Genomic DNA, 19,957 nt, shown 5'->3' with positions numbered 1-19,957 from the left:
GGTAGCCCCTTCCTTTGGGTCAATTTCTCCCTTTTAGAATGGGAATGTCTACCCAATGCCTGTGCCACTGCTGTATCTTGGAAGTAGATAACTTGTTTTGATTTTACAGGCATACAGGTAGAAGGAGCACGCCTTGAGTCTCAGATGAGACTTGGACTTTTGGATTCGTTCTGGAACAAGTTAACACTAGGGGGACTATTGCAAAGGCACGATTGTATTTTGAAATGTGAAAAAGACATGATATTTGGGGCCTGGGCGGGGAATAACGTGGTTTGGATATTTGTCCCCTTCGATTATCATGTTGAAAGGTGATTCCCATTGTTGGGGGTGGGACCTGGTAGGAGGTGAGTGGATCATGGGAGAAGGCCCCTCGTGAATGGTTAAGCACACCCCTTGGTGATAAGTGAGTTCTTGCTCAGTTAGTTCATGTGAGATCTGGTTGTTTCAAAGAGTCTGGGACCTCCCCCAACCCCTTGCTCCTACTCCTGCCATGTGATGTGCCTGCTCCCCTTTTGCCTTCCACCTTTCACCATGAGTGGAAGCTTCCCAAGGTTCTTACCAGGACCAGATGCTGACGCCATCTTCTTGAAGAGTCTGCAGAATTGTGAGCCAATTAAACCTTGTTTCTTTATAAATTACCAGCCTCGGGCATTTCTTTTTTTTTTTTAATTTGAGACGGAGTCTCGCTCTGTCACCCAGGCTGGAGTGCAGTGGCGCAATCTCGGCTCACTGCAAGCTCCGCCTCCCGGGTTCACACCATTCTCCTGCCTCAGCCTCTCTCAGTAGCTGGGACTACAGGCGCCCGCCACCACGCCCGGCTAATTTTTCATTTTTTTTTTTTTTTTTTTTAGTAGAGATGGGGTTTCACTGTGATCTCGATCTCCTGACCTTGTGATCCACCCACCTCGGCCTCCCAAAGTGCTAGGATTACAAGCGTGAGCCACCGCGTCCGGCCGCCTTGGGCATTTCTTTATAGCAATGCACAAATATACTAACACAGTGGCCATAGAGAGTGCTTACCATTGGCTCATTTAACTTATCTACGAGGGCAGCACAGCTTGGGGTCCACATACTCATGCCCAACTTCATTGGCCATTCAACCCCAGCCAAGTAACAGGACAAAAAGAAACCCACCATAAGCTGCGGCTGAAGGCGGCCATCCAGCCCACTGTTGGGACAGAATGCTTAGTGTGTACAGATTTGCTTCTGGTGTCCCTATGATAGGCTTCTGACCTGTCTGTTTTCCCTGAGAATTCAGAATAATCATGAACAAGATGGGAGTATGAATCTCAGCATGGAGGCCCAGTGACTGACACCTAGCTTTCAAACCTAACCATCTTGCATAGGTTTCCTTGTACCATGTTCTCTGATGCGATGTCCTGTGTCTCTGCTCACTGCTTCAGTGCCCTCCCAAGCAGCCAGATGGAGCCCGGGCCTCCACAGGCCCCCTGGAGTGCTTGCTGCCTGACAGGTGGATCAAGAGCAGAACTCACATGCTGCCTCCTGGGGAGGAAGGGGGTGTTTATGAGCATATGAGCTTTGAGGTACCCAGGATGACAGGCCACCCTAGAACCCAGGGAGCTTGGGCAAGTTCATTCCCTTCTCTGGGCCTCAGTTTCCCTCATCTGTCCTGCAAAAGAATTGGATCAGATAATCTGGGACATTCCTCTCTGATCCAGAGATTTGGGGCCGGGTGGGGGATGTGAAGTGGTCTTCCAGGCTGTCAGCATAGCCTGATTGTGTTAAGGCCTGCACAAATGGTGTTTAGAGCAATACTTTCAAACCTTAGTGCCAGGTGAATCACCTGCATCTAGAGAAAATGAAGATTCTAGAAGAAGAGAGTAGAACAGTGGTTACCAGAGGCTGGGGGCAGGGGTGGATGGGGAAAGAACAAGTACAAAGCTGCAGTGAGGAGGAAATTCTTGCGTTCTATAGCACAGCAAGGTGACTGTGGTTAACAGTACTGTATTGTACATTGCAAAGTAGGTAGAAAAGATTTACAATTTCTTTAGCAAAGATGAGATGATGGATAGGCTAAATACCTTGATCTGATATTTACACAATGCATACATGTATCAAAACATCACATTTGTGCCCCAGAAATATGTACAATTATGGGTCAATAAAACGCAAAATAAAATATGTAGATTCTCACTCAATGGTTCTGAGGAGGGGTCTCTAAATCTGTGTTTCTAACAAGCTCTCTGGCGATCCCGTGGTGCCGGCTGAATCGGTGCCTTGATTAGGGGTGTTTGGCACTAGGTCTCCAGGTGTGATCCCGGAACGGCAGCATCCGCATCACCTGGGAACTTTGCGAGAGCGAGTAGGGCCAAGCTACAGAAGTACTGGCTCAGAAACTCTGGGGTGGCGCCCAGCAATATGTGATTTAACAAGCTCTCCAGGCGACTCCCATGACGCTCAATTCTGAGAACCACTGCTTCAAGAGAACAGCTTCTGAACTGGGCGGTGCATAGGAAGCACCGAGAGAGAGTTTTTAAAAATACTGGGGCCTGGGGCCCGCTTCCCGGGGTTCTAATGTAATTGGAACAGGTGCCTCCCGGGCATCGGGATTTTTACAATCTCCCCAAGTGATTCTAATGTGAAGTCAATGAGCCTTAGGGCGGACAGAAGATGAGGGCTGCGGGGCTCCCAGGCCGCGAGCCTGCGATTCTTCTGACAACGCTTTCCGGACGACGGCCACTAGGGCGCGCTGTGGCACCGCTGGGAGGCCGGCTGAGGCTCAGCCTCCTCTCGCCCGCGGCTGGAGGAGCTCCGGGCTGGGAGGCGGCGCGAAGCACCGGGGGTCGGAGCCTCCGGGAGCGGCTTCTGGCCTAGGCCTGCCCGCCCCCGTGCATCTGCACCTAATTAATGCTGGCCGCAGCCTCGCCGCGCTTGACGTCAGTGATGTGCTCCGTGCTGGGGAGACGCGGCGTTTGCAGCCGCTCGGCACAGGTTGCTTCACCCTGGCCAGCCCTGCTGCCCGCCCCCTCCAGGCAGTACGCCGGGCTCACCTCTGGGACCGAGCCCTTGCTCCTGCCGCTGATGACACTCACGCGGGAGTTTCTCCCCATTTCCACCAGGCAGGACACCAGTTTCCTTTTCCATCTTCCCTGGCTGTTCTCTGCCTCTCCCCTGCCTTTTCAGAACCCGGAGGGTCCCGGAAAATCCCACAGGCCTGGGGAATTGCCAAGTCAGCCGCAAGAACCACCTCTCACCTTTCCCTTTCTGGGTCTCCCCTCTGCCCAGTTCCTTTCCTGTTCCTGCTCCTCCTTTTTCTCTCATCTGAGCTGTGTGGATCAGATACTTCCTGCCTACGTGTTCTCATGCACAGAAGTGGAAGAGATGGGATGGTAAAGGGGGGATTGCCTTCTTTAGCAGCACAGACAGGACTGCGTTTGTAAGGAGCATTTTGTATGTTGGGGGTGAGGAGGTTGTTGATGAAACTCGAGTGTTCTGTCCCCCACAGCCACATCACTCCCTTTAAGCAGCGATGGGAGTTGATTCTGGAGAAGAGAACTCAGCCGAGTAGAGCAATGCTGCCTTGTCTAGCTGCCCCAGCTGGCTGGAAGGGTCTTCCATGGCTGGAGGAGTTTCCCCAACCAGGACGCCAGAATTGTCTTTTTTTTTTTTTTTTTTTGAGACAGGGTCTCGCTCTGTCACCCAGGCTGGAAGTGCAGTGGCGTGACCACAGCTCACTGAATCCTTGACCTCCCAGACTCAAGCGATCGTCCCACCTCAGCCTCCTGAGAGGCTGGAATTACAGGCATGCGCCACCACGCCCAGCTATTTTTTATTTTTTATTTTTTTGTAGAGACGGAGTCCCACTGTGTTGCCCAGGCTGGTCTCAAGCAATCCTCCTGCCTTGGCTTCCCAAAATGCTGGGATTACAGGTGTGAACCACCGTGTCTGGCCCAGAGCTGTCTTTATCAAAAATGTTCCATGCCATATTTCATCTCTGCCCATCCCCTTATCCCCATCCCCAAACCCCCAATCTGACATTTGTGTGAGATTTCATTTGGAGGAAGGCCATGTACATAATGGTTTGGATGATACCTGATAGCCTCCCTGGCTTTGCCAGCCCGTAATTCTAAGAGGGGAAGAGATATTGCTGGGAGTAGAGGGAGGCTTCCCTTCTGATTCCTGCCTGGAGCCCTGACTGCAAGGGATGCTCCTGGCTTCCCCCATTTGAACCCCACCCCTGGCTGGCCAGTGAGGGGAGCATTCCCTACAGCCCCAGGGAGGGAGAGGCTGCCAGCGATCAGACAGGGTATTGGGCAGATGACAGACTGTTAACATTGGGCAGATGGCACAGAGCCAGCCCAGCCAGGTGGGGAAACTGAGACCCAGAGAGGGGAAGGGAGTTGCTCAAGGTCACACAACCAGACCCTGGCAGATCCCTTTCCACGCTAATTCCTCAGAAGCTCCTGCTGGGGTCTCTAGTGGGATACTCCTGGGCAGCCCTGTGGGAGTGGCAGCTGGGTTCCACCGGGAGTGGGGTTACTTTGAAGAACAGTAGTCTCTCCTTGAATCCAGATGAGCAGATATGGTTCCAGGGCTCAGCCTGACCCTGAGGCTGTCACAGCTGGGGCAGGGGCTGAGGGTGGAAACTGCCTCGAAGAGCTCAGAGGGCGTTTAGCCTGCCAGGCACAGAGCCCCCGCCGGGGACAGAAAGCCAGGAAAAAGGTGTGGGGCGTCAGTACGAATCCTGCTCCTTCCAATGTAGACTCTGAAAGTAAAGGTCCAAGCTTTGAATTGGATCTCAGCTGGGGCTGGGGGCTGGCCAAGAAGATTCGGGCGGCCACACATTTGGGCAAGTTTCCCTACTGCCTCTGCGATGCGCCTGGCCAGGGCCCAGCTGGAAACAGAGACCCATGAAACATCAGCTCAGGGAGCATCAGGGATGCATGCTCGTGCTTCAAGAAGAAGAAACCCCGAGAGGAGGCCGGGAGAGAGACTGGTCCAAGGTCACTGGACAGTGAGTGGCGGAGCTGGAGCTTAAACGTGGGCTCTGGACTCTGGATTGTGTGTCCCCGCCACTGTCCTGACATCCATGTGGACAGAGGCCCTGATCCCCCTCTGCAGGGGCTGTTCTCTTTTCCTCTCTCTGGGGTGTGTAATGTGTGTTTGTCTTTGTCTCTGTGTGTGTGTGTGTGTAGACATTTTTTATTTGGTCTCTTTACCTCCAAATCCTATCTGCTTCAGAAAACTCAGAGAAAAACTCTACAAGCTCAGTCACCCATCCCAGGATCGCTGTCAGGAAATCCTCGTTCCCATCTCACCCACATCCCCCACGCTGGAGCTTAAGTCCTTCCAGGTGGGGCTGGCAAGAGTCTGCGGGACTTACTCCAAGGGCCCCGGGGAAGCGGGCTGGGCTGTTTTGGGAGGAATGCTCACCCGGCAGTGTGCAGGCCTGGCAGGGCTGCCTCTAAATCCAAATTGCAGTCCCCAAGCACGTGCGCTTGCTCTGCCTGAGATCTCCAATGATGCTGCTTTGGCGGGAGTACTGATTCTAGCCAGTGATTTATCATCTGTTTACTCAGAGAAACTGCTTGTTCATTTCTGCTGGTGGGAAGGGAAGGAGGGAGGGAGGGAGGTGAATGTGTGTCCTATGAGCTGCAGAGGTAGCCGGCAGGGATGACTTATACACTCCCCTTGATGGGTGACCTCCATTCACTCTTCCTCCCCGCCTCTCTCCACCTGATGAGAAACAGAATGTGCTCCCTCCCACCTGGGAGGCTTCAGATTCATTTTCTGCTCAGACACCGCTGCTTGCAAAATTCCACCCAGAAGATAAGGGAGGAGGAAGTATCGCTGCAGCATCCTGCTCTATGCCTGGTTATATTACTGGATCCTTGTGTTGCAGCCCTAAGATAGAAGGATTGTCTCCATTTCACAGAGGAGAGAGAACTGATGCTCAGGAGGCTTAAATTGTCTGAAGTCACACAGCAGGTGGGTAGAGCTGGGACCCAACCCCCGTCGGGCCGGTGCCAACTTCATGCTCTTGGAGCAGCATTTCTCCAAGTGTGCACCTCGAGCCACCTGCATTAATTATAGTTACTTCCTCATTCAGTCTCTGTTGTTTTCAACAGGGAGTTACTGACCTAGGCCTGGCTCCAGGCTCATGGGATTCAGCAATGAGAAAGACAGGTCCTGGCCAAGGGAGGCCAAGAACAAACAAGTATAAGCAATAAGTCAGCCAGGTGCTGTGGCTCATGCTTGTAATCCCAACACTTTGGGAGTCTGAGGTGGAAGGATCACTTGAACCCAGGAGTTCGAGACCAGCCTGGGCAACATGGTGAAACCACATCTATACCAAAATATACAAAAATTTACTGAGTGTGGTGGCGCACCTGTAGCCCCAACTACTTGAGAGCCTGAGGTAGGAGGATTGTCTTAGCCCAGGAGCTTGACACTGCAGTGAGCCGTAATTGTGCCACTGCACTCCAGCCTGGGTGACAGAGAGAGACCCTGTCTCAAAAAAAATAAATAAATAAAATAAAAAAGAAACAAGTCTATATCTAACAGGTGAGAGCACTAGGGGGAAAAGGAGAGCAGGGTGAGGTGCTGGGGAGTGACGAGGTTGTATGTGTGTTGCAATTTTAGATAGAGTGGTCAGGATAAACCTTGCGCAGGTGACATTTGGACCGAGACTTCAAGGAGGTTAAGTGTTTTGCTATTGAACCTGTATTTCCTGCACCTGCTTCAGACCTCCTCATTGAGAACCTCGCAGGGAAATGAAGCCCAGGAATATGTATTTTAACAAATCCTTTATCCACCCCGCAATTTGGAAATCCCTGCTCTTTACCCTGGTGCTTCTTCTTCTACCTAACGGGTCAGGAAATATTTGTTCAAATCCAGGAGTGGCTTCAGGGATTCAAGAATGAAGCTGGAATCCCGAGTCCTAGTGACGATTCCCTTCACGACTTGATAATTGGCCAATACTTAGTAACTAAACCAGGCAAAATGCACCCATGACTGTGACTGAGTCTGGAAAGCTCTGTGCCAGGGCAGGACACGGATATGCAGTCACAGCACCACACAGATTACTGAAGTACAAGTTGGTGTCTTGAGGAGCGCATAACTTAGAAGGCTTGGGTTCTACATCAGGCTCACCTGTGGTAAGCTTGGGCCAGTCATTTGCTTTGTGGAATTTCAGCTTCTAGGTTTGGGAAATGGAGCTGTTAGACCTTTCCCTACTTACCTTATAACACTGCCACTACCTCTACTACCAGCCAATCTATGTATCCATCCATCCATCCATCCATCCATCCATCCATCGATCCATCCATGCATCCATCCATGCATCCATCCATGCATCCATCCATCCATGCATGCATCCATCCATCCATGCATCCATCCATCCATCCATCCATCCATGCATCCATCTATCCATCGATTCATGCATCCATCCATCCATCCATCCATCCATGCATCCATGCATCCATCCATGCATCCATCCATCCATCCATCTATCCATCGATTCATGCATCCATCCATCCATCCTCACCACCACCATCAGTATCCTCATTTCATTATATCAGCATTTCTGGTGTGGCCTATATTCAAACCAACAAAATTCCAGTCCAGTAAAATAATTTGGACATGCCTAACACTTACTGTAAAGGAATTTGGCCTGAGAAAATAATGAAGAAAAACTGTATAGAGAGTAATTAACTCTCCATACATTAGATATCAAAATCTTTAATCTTGGAAGATTAAATCTTGGAAGTTCTTTTCAATGAAGTCCAAAGGTGGGTTCATGCCACTGGCTTGGGGGAGCCAGACAAGTATCTTGTAACTTCAGTTGTGGTGAAAGCTGCTGTGAAAGGCAGCTTCAGATTTCCCCTGATGGCGGGCAGCCCTGCCTCTGTGCCCAGCCCCATTAACTGTTGGCCTCCCAGTTGCTGAAGCCAGCCAAAAACATCCCCTGCCATTTGAAGTGCTTATTGGAAAAGCAGATTTCATCTTGGCTGGAGCTCTGAGCAGTTCCTTGTGTGGGGTACTCCCCAGGGCTGTAATTGAACACAAGAAAGCATCGGCCTACTTTTGGCATTCTTGCTTTCATCTCAAAGACACATTTAAAAATTTATATTTAAAAAACGTCAGGGAAAGGGGCCAGCATGGCTCGTGCGGCCACTGGTGCCAGAACACCCAACACAGCCGCTCCAGGAGCAAAGGCTGCGGAGGATGAGACAGGAGAATTAGGACCATACCATGTGGCACTGCTCCACGCCCAGCTTCCGGGAGCTTGCCTGCGTGGCCTGAACAGTGAGGTGCTTTTGAGGCTGGGCCTCTGTCTCATCTAGGCTTTGCAGAGCAGGAGTTTGAGGGTTCAGATCAGGTCCCCCTCACAGCAGTCCAATTGGGTGAGAATTTTCTAAAAGCTGGGGGAACAGGGGAGTTCAAGACCTACTTGCATACTCACCCCAGGGTCTAGGCAGCCTGGCCAGCAGGAGATGCACCGTCTTCCCAAACCCCACCTGTTGTGCTGCTGCAGAACATGGTTCCAAGGGCTTCTGTCTACACTGGTGATAGAAAACCATTGAGGAAAAAGACCTACTGCCCCTCTGGCGGATTCAGAAAACAGTAGGTGTCTAATGGATGTGCGTTAGCTTGCTCTCACACGCGAAACGATTGCAGTTAAGCACAACGCAACCTTTCTCTACAACTCTTAGTAAGATCTTCTCTAGGGGCCATTGTAAAGCTAAACCACCAAGCTTCATGGAGGGCTGAAATAAGATAGCATCCTGGAGACAGGAGAGCCCTCACAATGTAACCATACACTCAGAAGCCTGGTCTCTTAGGGACCACCCGCTTCCCTGCACAGGGTTACTGTTGCACCGTCAGCTTGTGGCCCACTATGACCCTCTTAATCTTATTCAGGAATTTTTGTTTATAGGGAGTCATCATTCTGTAGGCAATTGGCTTTCCCTCTGAATGCAGGATCCTGCACTTATTCTTATTTTACACTAAGATCATTGATAGCTTGTGTTTTCTAAAAAAGAAAAAAAAATTGGATGCCTTACAACAAATAAAATACATTCGGTAAGATTATTAAAATAGTTATTTCAGGACCACAGGAAGAAAGCGGGAAGTAAATATACAAAACCTAAAACTATTATTAAATTTAACTCTGAGGCTCTTGGCAGTCAAGACAAAAATAAAACAGGGAAAAGTATATGGATTTCTTGGGAGAGAGAAAATTCGTCTGGCTTTTGAGCTCTAAAGAGATTTCCTAAGGGGCTCCTGTCGAGTTATACAACAGGCCAGTGGGTTGACACCAGTTTTATGCAAAATGGTCAAGTAGTTTTCAGCTGGATTTTTTTTTTTTTGTCATGACACTTAACCAGCATTTAGGGCATCATAATGACTAGTCTGGGAAGTGAAAGTGATCTTGAGGGGTAGAATAGAATATAGGAAACTCTAAGAGAACTGATAGAATCATCTGGCCTGTTCATCATGCATTCCATACTTAAGGGGGTACTTTGAGTAGGATCTGGGGCAAAAAAGAAGAAAGGCTAACTGCAGAGGTATAAACATACAAGACAGGATATGTCTCAGGAATCATCAACACTGCACCACACCACTACCCCACCCGCCCCCCACCCCACCCAGCAGAAAATGAATTGCCTCATGAAATCAGTGAACACCTAAGTTTTGGTGTTGGTGTTGATGTGCACGTATGTGTGTGCATGTGTGCGTGTGTGGGAATGTCTGTGGGTATGAATGCAAGTCCCCTTCCCCTAGCCCAGCACAGCCCCCACCACAGAGCAAGAGAGCAAGGCTCTCAGCATCCTGGAATCAGCTCTTCTCTAGTTGATTTTGATAACCAGCCAAAAATGCAGGATCTTTTCAAGGCCTGAAGATCATTAACTCTTTGGAAGAACAACAGGAGAGTTTTTGAATGCTGGGACTGACAGCCTGTTGGTGATAGACTTAATTACTCCAATTAAATATTCAGGAGCAGAGCCAGGCAAGCCAACAGCATTAGGGGAAGGAATCTTTGCTCCAAGGCTGCAGAATTCCTTGCTAGACGGCATTGAGCTTCCTAAGATGAACACTAGGTTCCCAGGTTCCCAAAGTCCTGCCTTTTGATGGTATTTTCTCCCCTCTGGGAGGCACTGACTTTAAAAGATTTATTATTAACTGAGGACCTAGTGTGTTCCAGGGCTGTGCTAGGCCCTGGAAGTGCCGACAAACAAGTTCCCTTCTGTGGAGGAAGTAGAGGAACTGATTTCCCCACCCCACACATATAATTACCAGACAGTGTAATCCCATGTGGGATGAGAATTAATAGGAAATCAAAATTCTCAAATTCTACCTTTCCAGGCTGTGGGTTTCCTTCCCTGGAACCGCTGGCCCAGTTTCTTTCTAGATCATGACTGGAACCATCACTGATCTTTGGGGTGTGGCACGACGTTGGCATATACGCTGCAAGTTTGGTTGCCACAAAGTCCCTTCTGAATTCTAATAACGGGGCCTTTCCTTCTGGGTGGAAAGTTTCTGCCGTAGCTGGGGTGGGTCAATCGCGGGCACTGAGTAGCCTCATTGGTGAGGGGTGGCTGCCCTTGCATTCTCCTGCTCGGTGGCCTGAGGGTCGACCCCTGATAAGCCACTGCCCACAGCCACAGGACAGGACAAGCTTCCTGACCCATGTAGAGATGGAATCCATGCCCTATTCTCCTTACATCTGTGCTCTAGCTAAATGAGCAGCTGACAACCCCAAACCTTACCTCACAGAGCGGACTTGCTGGCCTGCCTGAGATCTGCAAGTAGGGGTGGATGGAGCTAGAATCTGGGTCATGTGCTTATCTCTAGCCTTGGGGTCTCAGCCATATCCCCCACAATACTTCAGTGTACCACCATATCATCAGCATCAAGAGGTGCTACAAAGAGGTTGGATGTTGTTCTTTTGCAATACACAGCAGATAATTTCTTTTCAAACCCAGTTGTTCTTTATCATCTTCTGCCTCAAAACACCTGCAGGATTTTTGGTGCGGTCCCTGGTACCAGCAACAGCCTCGCCTACGAACTTGTTAGAAATGCAAATTCTGGACCCCACCCCAGGATTACTGAATCAGAAACTGGGGGTGGGAACAAGCGGTTTGGGCTTTACTGGGCCCTGCAGGTGCTTCTGGTGCAAGCTCATCTTTAAGAACCATTGAGTAAGAATAACTCACTGTGACGGGGGTTCTGGGTCAGGAGAGGCTTCCTGGGGCGTGTGCCAGAATCTCTAGAATTGAGGATGGGAGCAGCACACAGGTAGTTTGAAAAAGCCACTAAACTCATTATACTCTCTCCCCCCGCACCCTATCCTATTCTGAGAATCATTGATGTAGAAACTAATTTTGCACTGGAGGAAATGTCTCACCCAACTGTCTCCTTGTTTTGATGATTTTTTTTTAAGCTTCAGAAAGTTCATTACACCGTTGGGGTGACTTGTGTTTCACCTCAAATCTCCTTCCATGGTTGTATACAAAGAATGAATTTATACAAGCTGGGGCTTAAAAAGGGAGAAGTTTCCCCACAGTGGTTTTGTCTCGTTTGGCTTTTGCTGATTAGGAGTTGGTTGGGTCAAGGGTCCACCCTAGGAGCTGGAAACCACCCTCGAACCATGTACCCCCTTGCCAGCCCCTGGGGCAGGGGTCTTCTGGCCCCAGCAAGTGCTCAGGTTAGGAGGGGCCCATGGATGGTCAGGAATGGCATGCTGCTTTGCTTATAGCCAAGCAACCGTGTGCATCTGCATGAGTATTTTTTTACAAGCTTCTTAAAGGAAACAGATGTCAGCAGCCTCTTTTTATTGCCCGCAACGGGGAGAAGACACACCTAAGTTGTTTGAATTGTTTGCAAACAGTGGTAGATGTGGGCATTATTTTTCTCTCAAAAGATTATATTTGGGAAGCCACCCCCAGGATTTGAGGGGATGCTGGGCCTTTTAAAAGTAAGGAGCGTTTACTTTAATCCACCCCATCTCACTGCGATCGGCAGGTGTTCATGCTGCTTCTGCTTGCCAGGAAAACAGCGAGAGGAAGGAGACTGGCTTCTTAGAAAGTATGTTTTCCTGTGGAAGTGGCCCGCGAAACCTGCTTATCTGGGTGACAGGCTCCCCCTTCTCAGAAGGTGGTATTTCCCTTGTGGCTACACAGGCAGGAAGCAGGTGGCAGGGAGCGGACCCACAGCATCCCCCACAGCGGGCCCTGGGGTTGCCACCAACCGTGGCTGGGAGCTACTCTCGTTGATTGCTGAGTGGCTGTGTGTCTCTGGGAGCTGGAGTCAGCCGATGTGCTTGGCAGATCTGGAGGGTGGGGTCTCCGCTGACCGCGGCTGCTTGCTCTGGGAGCAGATCGGGCACTGATCCATTGGCCCAGCAGGAGCCTGGCTGGATCCCTCTTGCCCTGGGGGAAGGGAAGGCCGTTGTGGCAGGAAGACTCTGCCTGAACTCTGACCTTTCCCCTCACTAGAATGCAAGCCCTGCAGGCAGCAGATCCTGTGGTTTCATTCACTCAGCTACCCCAAGCATCTTGAAGGGTGCCGGGCACACACTGGGTTCTCAATACATGTTTATTGACTAAATAATTGGATTCCTCTCCCATCTTCCACCCGCCAGCCTCCTCTTAAACCTGACACGGAATTCAAGGGCTGTGCTGTGGCTGCGGCTGCCAGCTGCTCTTCTGGTGCCCTGGGGACGAAGAAGGGATCTGGAGGGAAGACTGTCACCCTCTTGCGAATGTTTCCAAGAGGCAGCTCAGCATGAGAGAGAAAAGGGGAGATCCCAGTTCCAGGAACACCTGGCCAGTGTTTCACTTGTTTATCGGAGTTGACAGGACCAGCCCAGCCCTTTCCCCCCCTCTCCGCATCATGATGGACGGGAGCCTGGCCTTTGAGGTAAGGACAGATGGGGTTACAGACACAGGCCTTTGAAGACATCTGGAGCGACTGCTTCTCTGGCAGTTCACTTTTTAACGGGCACTTCACCCAGGAGTTGAAGGACCATCTGACAGACGCATAAGGGGTTTGGTGTTGAAGAGAGTTGGGCTAGAGAGTGTCGCAGAGCCCTGGGACTCCTGTGGGTTTAGGATGCTGGCTGAGGGGAGGGTGGCAGGGGCTTCTCACTCACAGGCTCCAGGCTGTGTGATCCGTGGCTGAGGACCTAGACCCTTAGACTTAGGCACCCTGCAGGGGGTCCCATTTCAGGCAGGACTTTGCCTCCACAGCCCCACAGCTCTGCCTTGGACCAGAAGATTCCAAACAATTTAAACTACTAGTAATATTGATAGAATACTGGTAATTTGCAAGGAAAAATATTCCCTGGGCCTTGACGAAGCAGTTGACTTGTGATGGCGCCTATGAACATCCTAGGGCCATGTGTTGTCATTTTCAAGCTTTCCCCTCTCCCTAGAGGTGACAACCCTGGTCCCGTGGTGCCCTCCTTAGTGAGCTTGGCAACAAATATGACAACATGAGGGTCACTAGGAAAGAGAAAAAGAGCAAAGAATAGATGCAAATGTGATAGGGTACCCTGGTCTTCAATTAGAGAAAACTAGTCATTTTACAAGAAGACCTAAGCCTATCCTCTTCTAAGCTCAGTGAGAGAGGGAAGAGCAGGAAAGACACTGGCCAGAGGTTGCCCAGGGCCCCAAGGCAGCCCTGGGATTTGATGGCTATACATATAAGTGTATGAAGCAGAACAGCACTCGGCAGGCTAGGCACGGTGGCTCACGCCTGTAATCCCAGCATTTCTGGAGGTGGAGGTGGGTGGATCACTTGAGCACAGGAATTCGAGAACAGCCTGGGCAACATGGCAAAGCCCTGTCTCTACAAAAAGTACAAAAATTAGCCGGGTGTGGTGGTGCGCACCTGTAGTCCAAGCTGCTGGGGAAGCTGAGGTGGGAGGATCGCCTGAGCCCGGGAAGGCGAGGCTGCAGTGGTTGGTGATTGCGCCACTGCACTCCAGCCGGAGCAAAAGAGTGAGACCCCATCTCAAAAAAAAAAAAAAAAAAGCACTGGGCATCTGGCCTGTGCCCATTTAGGGCGAGGTCCTGTGGTTTCAGGTCCTGTGATAATCTGCCCATTTTGCCATTCATTAGTTCATCATCCAATAGATGCCTTTTGAACATAGTACATCCCCAGCACTGTGCTAACACAGGGGGGCGATGGCAAACAAGAGACAAAGTTCCTGTCCTCGTGGAGCTTACAGTCCCACTTGCCTTACACCGACTTGCTGAGCCTTCTTCTCGGGCGATGCCTCAGCTTCCTACTTCACGAAGAAGATAAAAGCAATCAGAAGAGATGCTCCCGAGCATCTGTCCCCACCTCACCCCCCGCTTCACCGCATGCCCGCGTTTTGTGTCTGTCCCTCTCCTGTTCTGTGGATGAACTTTTCACGCCATGGCTCAGGCCAGCCCCTCCCCCTGCAATATTCATCCCATGCCCTCCTGGCTGCTCATGGACATCGCTCCAGTGTCTCCCTTCTGTCCCTTGCACCATCAATCTTTCCCTCTGTATGGGGTCTCTCCTAGCAGCATGCTAACATGCTCCCATCTCTCCCTTGTAAAGACACCTTCTCTTGACCCCACCTCCTCCCCCAGGGAATGGCCCCAGTTCTTACCGCTTTTTCCAAAATGACTGTCTGGACTCATCATCTCCAAATTCTCTCCTCCCATTCTCCCTTGAATCCACCGCAATCACACTGTCATCCCTGACACTGTTCTTGTCGAGGTCACCAATGTCCTCATTTTGCTAAATACAGTGGACATTTCTTGGTCCTCATCTTGCCTGGCTGTCAGCATTATTTGACATGGCTGGTTCCTCCCTCCATGTTGAACACTTTCTTCACATCCACCTGCTTTCCTTCTCCTTCTGGCCACTGCCTCTCAGACTCTTTTGCAATCTTCTCTAAAGATTCCTGTGAAGGAATGACAAAGAATATCAAGGCTCAATCCTTGGAACTCTCCATCACTTATCTTTAAATGAGACTTCTCTGCTGACTCTCAGAGTTATGTATGCTGAGAATCCACTGCCTCTAAGACATCATGCTTGGCAGGTAACAGACATTTCATCCTGAGCTGAGCTCCTGCCCACCCCGCCCACACACAGACCCCTTCTTGCCCACAGATTTCCCATCTCAGCCAATGGCGAGTCCAAAAATCCTTTGTGTCCTCTTTGATTCTTCTCTTAGGTTCCTATCTCCCTTCAACTGAGGCATCGTTTCCAAATCAGACACTTCTCATCACCACTATTGCCCTCCCCTTGTCCAACCCACCACTGGCTCTTGGCTGGAGTATTATGAGTCTCCTAGCCGGCTCTCCCTGTTCTCATTATTTCCCAGTAAGTTCCCACCCTGCCTTCAGACTCTTCTCCACACAGCTTCCAGAGTAGTCCTTTCAAAAAGTCAGTCAGATCCCATCTTTTCCCTCCGGTCTCTGTCAGCCACATTCATTCCAAAGGACCATGTGGTCCGTGTCCCTGTTCTCTCTGGTTCTCTCACTGCTCTCCTCTGTGCTCACTCTCTCCTGCCTCACGACATTTGCACTTACTGTTTCTTCTGCTTGGAACTCTTTCCCTTCAAGATTTTTTTTTTTTTTTTTTTTTTTTTTTTTTGAGACGGAGTCTCACTCTGTCACTCAGGCTGGAGTGCAGTGGTGTAATCTCCGCTCACTGCAAGCTCTGCCTCCCGGGTTCACATCATTCTCCTGCCTCAGCCTCCCCAGTAGCTGGGACTACAGGCGCCAGCTACCACACCCGGCTCATTTTTTTTTGTATTTTTAGTAGAGACGGGGTTTCACCATGCTAGCCAGGATGGTCTTGATCTCCTGACCTCATGATCCTCCCACCTCAGCCTCCCGAAGTGCTGGGATTACAGGCGTGAGCCATCACACCCGGCCTCCCTCCAAGATCTTTACTCACGTGTCACCTTAGTGATGGCTCCCTCCTTGACCATCCTATTTAAAATTGCAACCCATTCAACACCCATTCCTCCTCCTCCATCCTGACTCTACTTCCTCCATTTGACCTGTCACTCTTCAATCCAGTAGCATTCCGATTCAGTGGTGACGAGGAACAGGACCTAAGGAGGTGCGTCAGCTGTAGAGAATTTAAAAATAATCGTGAAATAAACTCAAAGTGGGTTTGCTCTATATGAGCCCTGCACACCGGCAAGTCTAAATTCCGTTATCAGGACACTCTCCTGTCAGGGTGGGCCGCCCCCACCGATTCTCCTCTATCTTAATACGCTATGTGTTTCCCTTGTTTATTTTGCTTATTGTTCATTTCCGTGCACTGGAATGTAAGCTCTGCGAGGGCAGGATGTGTTGTCTGTTTTGTTCCCTACTGTGTCCCTTGTGTCAGCCACACAGTGTGTGCTCAGTAAGCTTTAGTTGAATGAATGAACTGGAGGGTGCCGAAGTTCCCTTAGTTGGGGGTTATCAGGAGGGCTTCCTGGATGAATTGGTGTCTATATTGCCTGTCCTTAAAGAGAAGGAAGGTGCTCTAGGCAGATGGAACAGCAGGTACAAAAGCAATTTGACTCTCAGGGTCATTAGCTAAGAGTAGGAGTCAGAGGGATGAGTGGGTGTTGTTCACCAGAATTTACCCTTCAAAATGTCAGTGCTTAGTAAATGAATGTGTTCCTTTATTACTAGTTGGTGGAGGGTCCTTGTTGACATCTTGCAGAGGTCTGGCTGTCACTTTTCATCAGAATGGCTATTCCCCACTCCTGCTAAGAGCTCCAGGCCTGGCGGGGGTGGGATGGTGGGTTGTGGTGCTGGTAAGGGCTGTCACCCAGCACACTGTTAGAACTTTACTTATCCTCTTGCTTGAAGTGTGGGAGCTGGAAACCATTCAGAAGGCTGTGGTTACAATCCCAGACAGGGTCCCTAAGAGCAAGGAGCCATTCCCAATGCCTCCTCCTTAGGGAAGCCTTCCCTACTTTCTCTTCCCTCTTCTGGGCAGAGTTCATACCTTCCTCCTTTTGGCTCTGTTTATTTCTTTAACACTTACAACGTAATACCATCTTTATTTGTCCCATGTTGGTATCTTCTACTGAATGTGGCTTCAAGAACAGAAAGCACAGAACGTGGCACGTTGGAGGAAATCAGTAAGTGTTTGCTAAAGGCACAACAATGAAACAGAACAGATGTCATATACAGTGCTATGCCATGTCGAAATAGTATAATAGTTATTGTGGTGATGCTTTTGAATGCTAATCAGAATAATGAGGGTGACTAGTCCATAGTTAGATAGAATATAGGATATACAGAATATGCCTTTTTCTGCAAGGGGATGTGTCACTTAACTTTGTTCCTTGAAGCTCCAGAGGCCCAAGGTCACCCACAATGATTCAAGTATTATCAATGTCGAGAGCCTGTAAAAGCATCAAATATGTTATAGCTTCCAAAAAAATTGTGAATTAGACTGAAAACCAGCATTTAAAAAAATAATGTGATGTTGACTTAAACACAGGTTTTATATACATGCCGCATAGGAGCTGTGGAGGCCGCTCACACGCCAGTGGGCAGGCGGGTCATACCCCACTGGGGAGAAATCTTATGGGCTTCACAAACGTCTAACGAAACAACATTTTTAGCTAGTTCAAAATCGGAGTTCAGAAACAGTTCAGTTAATATTTAAGTGTCGAATTAAGAGAGGAGGTTGAACAAAATTCATTTTGAAGTTTTCATAGTTTTTAAAAAGCAAAACTTTAGACTTAAAATGGGCTGTTTTATTCTATGCAATGCATGTGAATATTAAGTGTATGTTAAGTTTTTCATTTAGCAGAGTTCTCCCCAGACTTTTAAAACCACCACCAAAAAATATTTACATATTCTCTCCTCTCCCCAAAGCGTCCCTCCCGTACACAAATACCCTTATTTTGAGACCCTGTTGCTCTAGATTAAACCAGTTCTTCCAAGAGCAGCCTGTAGGATTCTGCTCCAGCCAGAGCAAGGCCCTTGGCTAATGTCGCTGCCTCTGGTTGACTGAGCCGGGCTGGGAATCTCATTATGGAAGCTTTCCACCTCCTTCCCAAGCCAGCCCTCTAGCGGAGGCCAAGATTGCGTCATCTGTCCTGGGCCTCATCCCGCCTTGCCTGAGGCCTGATCACCTAATGTGTTTCAGGAGCATTCCAGCAGCCAGGCTTTCAGTTGCTCCCCCATCCCAGATGGGGAAAATCTTGTGCGGCACATTTGCCTCAGGAAGCCTGCACTTGGCTCCCCGACGCCCCTAGGACAGCGTCCCTTCACGTCGGACAGACTGGGTGTGGGCCGTGAGGTTTAGGAGGCTTTAGGAGAAGGAAGATCCTCTCTCAGGAGTGAAATGATCTTATCTGAGAGGATGGAAGTGGTGAGGGCATAAGCATGGGTCCTGGGCTGCGACTGTGCCCCTTCCTCCCCATGCTGACGCGTGCTTGCCCACAAGCGCCCCGGGCCTCTACATCTCTTTGTAGTTTAAAGCTCTATTTTAGTCTCAACTAGAAGTTTTTCTCACTGCTAGATCTAAGTTCTCAGACTGTTCAGTGGGTTCTATTTCTTTTTTTAATAATTCAAAAAACTTTTCCAGTTAATTCATGATCACTATGAAAAAAATAGGCAGGACATATAAATGAAAGGTTAAAATATATACAAATCAAAGAAGGAAGTACACCCAGACCAGTTAGCAGGCAAGCTTGCCAGACATCAATCCAGCAAGAAAACCATGGTGTGCTTTGAAAACGCCAAATCCGGCCGGGCGCGGTGGCTCACGCCTGTAATACCAGCACTTTGGGAGGCCGAGGTGGGCGGATCACAAGGTCAGGAGATCGAGACCATCCTGGCTAAGACGGTGAAACCCCGTCTCTACTAAAAATACAAAAAATTAGCCGGCGTGGTGGTGGGTGCCTATAGTCCCAGCTACTCGGGAGGCTGAGGCAGGAGAATAGCGTGAACCTGGGAGGCGGAGCTTGCAGTGAGCTGAGATCGCGCCACTGCACTCCAGCCTGGGCGACAGAGCAAGACTCCATCTAAAAAAAAAAAAAAAAGGAAAAAGAAAAAGAAAAGAAAATGCCAAATCCGGCCAGGTGCAGTGGCTCACGCCTGTAATCCCAGCACTTTGGGAGGGTGAGGTGGGTGGATCACAAGGTCAGGAGTTTGAGACCAGCCTGACCAACATGGAGAAACCCTGTCTCTACTAAAAATACAAAATTAGCCGGGCATGGTGACACATGCCTGTAATCCCAGCCACTTGGGAGGCCGAGGCAGGAGAATCACTTAAACCCAGGAGGCAGAGGTTACTGTGAGCCGAGATCATGCCATTGCACTCCAGCCTGGGCAACAAAAGCGAGAAGCGAGACTCCGTCTCAAAAAAAAAAGAAAAGAAAATGCCAAATCCATTACTTCTTTGGGAATCTCAGGTGTAACCGCTGGTGTGCTGTGGATGACACAGCATCACTGGGATCTGGTGCCTGGAATGAGCTGCGTGAAGGAGTAGGAGTGTGCTCACCCATCCTCAGGACCACGGTTGGTCGCTGTCCTACGTTTTCCCTCCTTGCTCCCAGGGCTAGTCCTGGTTAGGTGTGGGCGGCAATCTGGGGACAGCAGTCAGCTTGCTGTCTGCTCCACTCTGCAACAAACTGCCTTCCTCAGCGCCCACCCCAACGGAGAAGGAACAAATGGTCTTCTGTTGGGAGGATTTGTATCTGTTCTCAGCTGTCTGTGGGTTTGTGCTTCCCACCTGCCTGCCCAGGCCTCATCCGATGTATCAGGAGTCCTCTGGGTAGGCACCAATGAGGACAGCCTTTTAACTAATCCGGGGTGCCACTGGGGAGCTGGAGTGCGAGCTCTCTGGCCCTATGGGAAGCTCCCTGGGAGGCTGCACTCTTTTCTACCAGTGAATGTTCTTTCACCCACTCCCTGTGGGCGCTGGCCAGATCCTCTGTGAGCAACGGAGCTCGGCATGGAGCTCGGCATGGTTTAACGTGGAACGG

At 49.9% G+C, this 19,957-nt stretch overlaps 1 long non-coding RNA gene across 1 annotated transcript; it reads left to right on the top strand.

Moving 5' to 3' along the window:
* The first annotated feature begins 5,742 nt into the window (after positions 1-5,742).
* Positions 5,743-17,455, top strand: LOC115837317. Its single transcript, XR_004032368.1, has 3 exons — positions 5,743-5,949; positions 12,608-12,885; positions 14,902-17,455. It is a non-coding gene; the product is annotated as an uncharacterized LOC115837317 (long non-coding RNA).
* The last annotated feature ends 2,502 nt before the right edge of the window (positions 17,456-19,957 follow it).

Source organism: Nomascus leucogenys, chromosome 11 (genome assembly GCF_006542625.1).
Source record: "Nomascus leucogenys isolate Asia chromosome 11, Asia_NLE_v1, whole genome shotgun sequence".
In the NCBI taxonomy this organism is placed as follows: Eukaryota; Metazoa; Chordata; class Mammalia; order Primates; family Hylobatidae; genus Nomascus; species Nomascus leucogenys.
The sequence above is the reverse complement of the archived record's forward strand: the minus strand, read 5'-3'. Positions and strand labels throughout refer to the sequence as shown.